Below are 9,698 nucleotides of genomic sequence, written 5' to 3' on the forward strand. Positions count from 1 at the left end.
TCTCGCATGTCCATAAGTCATACACGAGAATTGATTTTTTTTGTGGATGCAAAATTAATAACTAACATTGAGAATACCAAATATCATAATATAATAATATCGGATCACAGTCCAGTTTAACTAGAAATAAAGCTTGCTTTGCCCAAACAAAGCTACTGTTAGTTGGGTCAAGAACCAACATTCTGTGACCATTCTCTGGCTAAGATGTTTTGATGATTGATTTGACTTCTATGGACCTTTTATAAAATATTTAGCCCCTGTGTCCCTCCGAAAAATCCCGGCATTTTTTGTCAGATGGCCAAATCCAAAATACCTGCTGACGCCATCTTGAAAAATTTACTTTTGATCCAGAGAACCTAGAATCATGTATGAATACACTTTTTTGTGTAAGTCAACCATGACGATTCCAATTCTGACATCAGTTTGACTCTATGACATCAATTTGACCCAGAAATCCAAGATGGCCACCATATAGTAGAGCTAAAATGTAACTTTTAATGTCAAAACCAATTTTACCATGGTACTGCTGTACTTTAAACAAACTACCTTCATAAGGATCTCAGCAAAATAATTTATGAATGTACAGTATGATAAGATAACTAATTATACTTCAAAATACGCTCTCTTAAATAGCTGTAACTTGAACAGATTAACAATGAAACCACTTTTTTTTTTCTTTTTTTTTACTTAATTTTCTTTTAACTTTATAGCATTTTCAGCTTTTTCTGGCCACGCAGGACCGATAGAGGGAGAGAGGGAGAACGGGAGGAGAGGTAGGGAAGACATGCAGCAAATGGTCGCCGGGACTGGGAAACGAACCCGGGACGACCGCTTCGCGACTCAGCACGCTATGTGGTGTGCTACTGGAGCGCCCCAACAATGAAACCACTTTAAACATGTCATGATCAGTCCGAATCAGAGCATTCTGCCTCACTAGATTCTGAATCATCAGATTCCAATGAATCACCCCTCCTCCTCCATACATCATCATCTCCCTTCTCATCATCATCCTCCTCACTCTCCTCTTCCTCACTTTCTTCAGCTGGCCCTGGTGCAGGTAGATGTGTTGGGAGAGCAGGTCGTGTGTGGCGGACAGGGCGACAGCGACCACCCACCAGCTCCCAGCCATGTCCGAGTGGCGAAGGGTGTCGCTTCAGGGAGGGGTGGTGCACTAGATATGCCAAGTAGTTGGCACGGAGGCAGTGTTGGCGTAGGCTATCTGCATCTGGAGGGAGATGGATGAATGATTTGTTCTTCATTCTCTTCCACTTTGTGGCACGGGCCTCAGCCATGGTGCTACTCTTCTTGTCGCCATAAATAACATGTCGTGTGAACTCGAACAGCTCCTCTAGCACCTCCTCCTCAAGGTCAAGGCTATCTCCACACCGCGAGAGCAGCCGTCGTGCCATAGGGCTCTTTGCCACCTTGTCATACACCGACAACTTACCCTTGTCATAGAAGCCTGAATTGGCATCACAGCCTGTAATGCAGTGTAGCTGCACAATACAATCTGCCATCTCCTCAGTAACCAGGCCATGGCAGAAGACCGTGTTCTGCTTTCTCTTGATGCAGAGCATACCGGGCAGCTGTTGAGAGATGACCGCTGCCATGACATAGGCATCGGTGTCGGCTGCATCAATGACCACAGGGCCACTGTAGCCTGACTCACGTAGAACTGTGTAAGCAGAGAAGAGGATGGTGTCAGCCTCAGACTGGTCAAAGCTGTAGTTCTGCATTGGTTGCTGGGTTGACAAGTTGGTGCAGTGGGAGCCAACAGAGTAGACGATCTCTGTATCTACACCCTGTGCAACAAGGTCAGTCAGTTAGCTGCATATTACTTTTTGTAGCCGCTCCTTGTTGCTGACGCTACACAGCAGTGTTTTGAACTCTCTGGCAGAGGGGAAGGGGTCGCCCAGCTTCATGTAGGTGTTGGGGACATGTACCTTACCTTGTACTTGCAGATCTCGCTCATCATCTTTAGTTGAGTATGCTGCGTCGTACGGGTCATTTACACAGAAAATACGGTCAGCATCACCATGGCGGGCAAGGATGATGGATGATACCTTGTGGACATAGTCCAACCACTTGTATGGGGTGCCATCTTGTGTCTGCCGATCTTCTGCTGATGGGGTTGCCATCCTCCAGATCATGCCCATGTCGACAAGAGCGGTGTAGGGTTCTTGCAGATCTACAGATTGGAGAGAGAGCTTCTGAATGAGCTTGCTCTTCTGTGTCTTCATATATGTGCCATTGGAGTTGAATAAGGCCACACATTCCTCGACAACACGATGTTCCAGCAACTCTGAGAGATTCACAAGTTGACTGACCTCAACCAGGTCGATCACTGCCTTGAGAGCACTCCGCTCCATCTCAGCAGCTCTTGCTTTGAGTTCCTCCCCGGGCTTCTCCATGCAGGGCTGCTTGGCAAATGTCAAGCGTTTGCTCAGAGGGACAGGTGCATGGAGGGAGGTTTTCTTACTGAACACTCTGTCTTTCAAGAAGCTGGTCAACTTCTCCTCTCCCACAGCATAGGCTGAGTTGAAGTCTGTGATGAGTTCATCAGAGGCAGGCATGGCTGACTGTAGGGTGCGGAGGGTGGGTGAGGCTGGATCAAATGGGAAGGAATCAAACTCATGCATGCATGCGACCAGGTCCTGCACGCGCTGCTCATCTTCTCTCATCCTTTTCGGACCACATTCTATGTGCTTCCTCTTGGCTTTTTTGTGTGTGGCCAGGGCATTGTGAGCCACCCGGATCTTGGCCAAATTGTTCACATTTCTGGAGTGCACCAGCAGCTGCTTCTCATTCTGGAGGATGGAGAGCCAGCCAGACTTCATTTTGCTGCCCTTGTTCATTGTACACTCGATCCACATGTCCCAGGCCATGTTGGAGTAGGGGTTGCCTGTGATGGACTGAGTGAAGTCAGTACGAAGGAAGGCGACCCGATCAGCAGGGAGAGCTGTCAGCATTGCCCAGAAGTCAGGCAGCCACCTTCCATACCTATTGTTGTCGTACACTACCATCCATGGCAGCATGGCACGCAGAGAGCTGACATACTCATCCAAGTTGCAGATATGTACTGCATGCACATTCTGCATGAGTGCATCCGTCATAGACAGGAAGTCCCTCCAGTAGTCCGCCATGTCACTGGCCTCCACCTGGGTGAATAAATTGGTGATGAGGCTCTCGAGTATCATCCTCCAGTGCCGCATGTGCAGCTGCACGGGGTTCTTGGGAGAGACTCATATCTCTCAGAATCTCAAGGTTCTCCCTTGTCTCATCAGCCAGGTTGGGCATGAGCCTCCCCTTTACCAGCTGACTCATGAGTGCCTCATAGATGAGCCTCAAGCAATGCAGCCCCCTCTTGTAATGTTTGCCTTTCAGTGCACGGTCGACGGAGCCCTCTGCAATAACTTTTCCTGCCACAAGTACATCTCCTAGCTCACTCCCCTTGTAGCGCTTGTAGATAGCGCTCATCATCACACACGGTGTATGGAAGGGACCAAGAAAGGGTACAATGTCATGGTACTTGTTTGGGTTCTCGGCCTTGAGCAGAGTGATGAGGACGTACACAGGAGGATCTCCCACTAAGAAGGCGAAGGGCATGTGCTTAGTTGCAATGATGGTAGACAGCTTCTCCATGATGTCATTCACAACTGACTTGTTGGGCGGTTTATTGTAAGATGTATGAAAATAAGCCTTGCTCTTCCTCTGCTCCATATTCAAGCCAGCGTGAAACCCATTGTATGAAGGGATAGTGCATGCATGCACGCACGTACGCACACACACATGTGCACACGCACGTATGCGCACACACACATGTGCACACGCACGTATGCGCACACACACACACACACACTCGCAGTCTATTGCAAAAGAAGGCCTGGATGAGCGAGGTCAACAGGAGTTCTTCATGTCAAGGAATGTCGAGATGGCGTGGTCCAAGATACCCTTTGAAACAGAAGGCTGAGCACAAGCTCAGAACATCATCAAAATAACTCCTGAAAGAAACAGCTTTCGAACACAACACAAGGGTTAACAAACCCCAAACACAGGGCTACAATGACTATATTAGCTAACTAATTGTTGTTGCTAGCTAGCTAGCTATTGGGAAAGTTGTTAGTCTGAAGCCCTGCCCAAACACCAAATCTTACTTTCCCATTCAAAAGTTACATTTTCGCTCTGCTGTCTCTTTCTACATTTTTGCTCTACTGGATGGTGGCCATCTTGGATTTCTGGGTTAAATTGATGTCATAGAGTCAAACTAAGGTCAGAATTGGAATCGTCATGGTTGACTTACACAAAAAAGTGTATTCATACATGATTCTAGGTGCTCTGGATCAAAAGTTAATTTTTCAAGATGGCGTCAGCAGATATTTTCGATTTGGCCATCTGACAAAAAATGCCGGGATTTTTCGGAGGGACACGGGGGCTAAATATTTTATAAAAGGTCCATAGAAGTCAAATCAATCATCAAAACATCTTAGCCAGAGAATGGTCACAGAATGTTGGTTCTTGACCCAACTATGTTGGTGCTTTAACCCGTGGCTGCTCACAGACCAAGAGTTTATTAATTGTATGACAGCTCACTTGGAGGAGTTCCTTGAGTTCAATGACACAGGGGAGGTCTCAGACTCCATACTCTGGGAGACTCTTAAAGCAGTAATGAGGAGTAGCCTCCAGCTGCAGCCGCGGAGCAGCCGCGGAGATTGTTCCAGATTGAGCAACTTCCGCTGAGAGGTCATATAATTTCCTTTGAAAGTTCAAAAAAAGGGACAGCGCCATCGTGTGGTGGAAATCGAAAACACACTCCCGACCCTTGAACAGACTTACAGGAACTCTCTTTTGCAAGAAGACTATAATAACATCTTGAATTTAAAGTATGAATATAACCGCATTCTTAGTGGAAACATCGGTAAACTCTTATTGAAGCTCAAACAGAGACACTTCGAACTGAGCGACAAACCAGAGAGGCTGTTGGCCAGACAGTTGAAAGGAGCACAGGCGAGCCGTGCAATCCACAAAATGTTATCTAAAACAGGTGAATGAATGAATGAATGAAAACTTTATTAACAGATTGCAGAATGGGTACAGTGCAGTACAGCTCAATACATACAATTGTTAAGGGGATGCAGACCAGAGAAAGACTTTCGTCTTGTTTCCACCAGGGTCCCCCATTTCCAATTCATCGTAACATATATGACATACATGACATACAGATAGACAGTACTGCTACATCTATACATTTATGACATACCAGATTTGCAATTACAGTACTGTATTTGTGATACAAAAAGAGTCCAGAAAGAAAAGAGTATATACATTAGGCGTAGAAACTGTACATTGGATTGGGTAGGTGGGGGTGGGACTGTACATTGGAGGTGGTTGGGGGGGGGGGGGGGGGGGGGGGGGTAGGAGTGGGGGGGGGGGGTGTTGGCGGGGGTTGTGTTCGGAAATTTACAGGGGCCAGTTTCGAGTTGCAGTCTCCCTTAGGTGTTTTTTGAGAGTGTTTTTGAAAGTGGGTAGTGATTCACATTCCTTTACAGCTTTGGGTAGGGCGTTCCACATTGATGTGGCATAATTGCGAAACGTGTTTAGTCCCTTGTTTGAGCCGAATCTGGGTTTAACATGATTTGTGGAGCTCCCTCTGGTGTTGTGATCGTGGTATTCACTGACCTTTGGGAAGGTGATTTGTTAACTAACCCTAAGGAAATAAACAACCGCAGAATTATACACAACAAAGTCTCAGGCCACTAACGCAGACTTTACAATTTTTTTTGACTCCCTCAACCTGCCAAAACTGGATGAGTCATCCAGGTTAGAACTCGATTCAGATTTTTCAGAGAGTGAGCTAGTTGAAGCAATTAAGTCATTTCCTTCCGGTAAGGCAGCAGGCCCAGACGGATTTGGCTGTGAATTTTTTTTTTTAAACTTTGGCCATTTCCCTGGCTCTTTTATACGTTTATCGCATTTATACTTGGTCAAGTTCGACCGACAGAAGCAGGCTGAAAGGGTTCAGATGGGGGGGAAGACACTCTGGGAAAGGCACGGCTGCAGTCCGGGATTCGAACTCGCTCAGCCCCAGATCCGCGACGAGCACGGTTGTCCACGGCGCTGAAATAGCACTCGCGGTACGTGGTGAGCTACTGGAGCTCCCCTTGGCTGTGAATTTTACAAGACATTTCATAAGACACTTGCCCCAATCCTACTCAGAATGATCAATGACTCCATTAAGAATAACAGATTTCCGAACTCTCTGTATGAAGCAAATATATGTATCTTAATGAAGAAGGGCAAGGAGGAAACAGAGCCTGGGAGCTACCGGCCCATCGCCCTCCTTAATTTTGATCAAAAATCGATCACAAAAGTATTAGCCAATAGATTAGGGAGACATATTCCATCAATCATACACCCTGGCCTGACCAAACAGGGTTTATCCCAGGCAGATTTTCATTTTGTAATGTGCGTTGGCTCCTGAACAATGTGTATACCAACCACGAGGACAACTCCAGAGTGGCCATTTTGTCCTTAGATGCAGCCAAAGCGTTTGATCAAATGCTCGAGGCACTTAAAAGATTTGGATTTGGAGACTCTTTTATTGCATGGGTCAAAATACTGTATCTCTGCCCGACATCCTCCATCCTCACTAATAATGATAAATCTGGACCTTTTGACTTGCAACGTGGGGTCAGACAGGGCGATCCGCTTTCTCCCTTACTATTCGACGTTGCTCTGGAGCCCCTCGCGATAGGAATCAGGAGCCATCCCAATATTAGAGGCATTAAGATAGGGGACATGGAAAGCCGGGTGAGCCTTTACGCTGATGACACATTGTTATATCTCTCAGACCCAGAAACCTCTGTTCCTCCCTTGTTAGATTTCATTGAATCATTTGGTAAGCTTTCTGGCTACACAATCAATTGGGGTAAGAGTGAGTTCATGCCTCTCTCGGGCGGCCTGAACTCAGACTTTCTTAAGGCTATACCATTTAAAGTAGTAAATGACCATTTTTCATATTTAGGACTCAGAATATCTAGAAATCCCAAACTCTTATTTAAACTTAACTATGCTGACATGGTCACAAGTTAAAACTCAACATAGAGAAGTGGAGGACCCTGCCTTTATCTATGGTGGGGCGTATTAACGCAATCAAGATGGTGTCTCTTCCTAGATTCTTGTATCTATTTCAAAATCTGCCAATTTTCCTCACTGCAGCATTCTTTAAGAAACTAGACTCTATTATTTTCCCATTTGTATGGGGGTATAACCCATCGCATATCAAAAGGGCATCTGCAGAGGCCAACACAGGAGGGAGGCCTAGGCCTCCCTGTATTCAGGAATTATTATTGGGCAACTAATGCTAGAGCCTTGACCTATTGGCAGAGGGGACTCTCGGGTGAGACACCATCGAATAACTCCCCCCTGTGGCTAAACATTGAAGCCACAGCAGTAAAAGGCTCCTCTCTCTGTACTTTTTTCTAAAACAGAATCCCCTCAAAAGCTAATTGGTGACAATTTTATCTTAAGGAACTCACTTAGGATTTTGAATCAGATAAGAGGTGTTCACAAGCCGCCAAATGTCTGTATGTATACTCATAACCACTCCTTTTTGCCATCTCGGACAGATGGGGCGTTTGCTGTTTGGAGGGACAAGGGACTCACGACCCTTGGAGACTTGTACATAGACAAACAGTTTGCATCATTCGACCAACTGAAAACAAAATTTAACATCCCTAACTCCCACTTTTTTCGATATCTCCAAATCAGACACTATGTCAAAGAAAAAATTCCACATTTTGAAACCATGCCAGAGAATTGCCCATTCTATGATCTCCTGAAGCTTCCTCCAGACTCCAGACACCTGATATCTCGCTTTATGTCCCTGTTTTCCACCTCTGTGTCCACTGACCATCTGAGAGATGCCTGGTCCACTGAGTTGAATCTAGAGGTGTCTGAGAGCATATGGAGGTTTGACTAGAATCCAAACTTGCTCGATCAATGCTAGGTACAAATTGATTCAATTTAAAGTCATCCATAGACTCCACTATTCAAAGACCAAACTACACAGAATTTATCCATCTCTTTCTCCATTATGTGACAGGTGTAAAGTTGCAGAGGGCTCTTTAACACATCTCTTTTGGCTCTGTCCTCATTTACAAAAATTCTGGGGTGAAATATTCCAGTGGTTTTCCAGGGTCTATGGAAAGGACATTCCCCCTGATCCAGAGTTGGCACTCTTTGGGTGTTCAGAGACTGCCTTAAGGTACACGAGGGAGGAACAACAGACACTAATGCTCGGCATGGTAGCCGCAAAAAAAATTATTCTAACCGATTGGAAATCACCTACACCCCCGTGTTTCCAGAAATGGCTCAATGAAATGATCACAATCATACAGATGGAGAGGATCCGCTATTACAGATCCAAAGAGCACAACAGGTTTTCGGACATATGGAGCCCATTCATTGACTATCTGAAGGACAAATAACTGCATTCTGCAGAGACTCACCCCTGTATTTCTCATGTTTGACCTGCACCTTGTAACACCTGGCTATACAACACACTTTAATGCTTTGAGTTAAGTCACACTGTTATTTTATTTTCCTGTCTGACTCTGGCAGTCTTTTTAGTTTTTTAGTTTTGTTATGTCTGTTTATTTTTGTTCTGTCTCCTCCTTTTTGTTTGTCTGTTCTTCTATAGTAAACTGAGAAATAAAGTATTTAAAAAAAATCAATCAATCAATCCCGCACATTGCAATACTCCAATTCAGCCATTCGGTGGGTGGCGCTGCTGAGCGGGCCTGTGACGGTCTCGTGACCCAACTTCCTGAGGGGCCTGAAAGCGTGGGTCTGTAAGCGCGGGGACTGGAGTGTGGCTCTGTGGCTCCGCCGTTCCAATAGCATATATCTGCAGAGCCACAGAGCCCAACGTCTGGGCGGTGCTTCGTGGCGTGGACGTGGCTTGAGGCGGGGCTTCGTGGCGTGGACTGCCGTTCTGCATATATCTATGGTTCTGCAGCTGCATACTATTGAATGAGAGCCCGACACCGGAGTGAGGGAGAGAGGAGTGCATCCTTCCTTCAAATGAGAGCCGGAGTGAGAGAGAATTGCATCCTCCCTGCATATGAAAACCAGAGTGAGTACATGATTAGAAACTGTTAACAATAGATCGTCATGTCATTTTGACAGCCTGGTTCCTTTATTTCTTTGCCTATGGTGAAAATGAACAGTCTTTTCATTTCCCGTTTACCAGTCATTTCGTCCTTGATACTGTATGTGGAGGAAATTGTGTTTCACCAGAGGATTTTATGTTTAGTTAACGTTCCAATTTCTAAAAGCCAAGCTAAACTAGTTTTGGCTAGCGATTTTAACTGGCACTTCAAAATTCTAAATCCCCTGCCTTATCAGAGAGAGAAATGTATATTAGAAGGCTTTGTTCACGAGACCACAGCCTGCATGAATACATAACACACACACACACACACACACACACACACACACACCATATACACACACACATATAACCTACACTACTACACACTCATGTACATGTCAAAATACTTCCCAAAGGTCAGTGAATACCACAACCACTACACCAGAGGAAGCTCAACAAATCATGTTAAACCCAGATTCGGCTCAAACAAGGGACTAAACACGTTTCGCAATTATGCCACATCAATGTGGAACGCCCTACCCAAAGC

Source organism: Notolepis coatsorum (genome assembly GCF_963971535.1).
Source record: "Notolepis coatsorum genome assembly, chromosome: 11".
NCBI lineage: Eukaryota > Metazoa > Chordata > Actinopteri > Aulopiformes > Paralepididae > Notolepis > Notolepis coatsorum.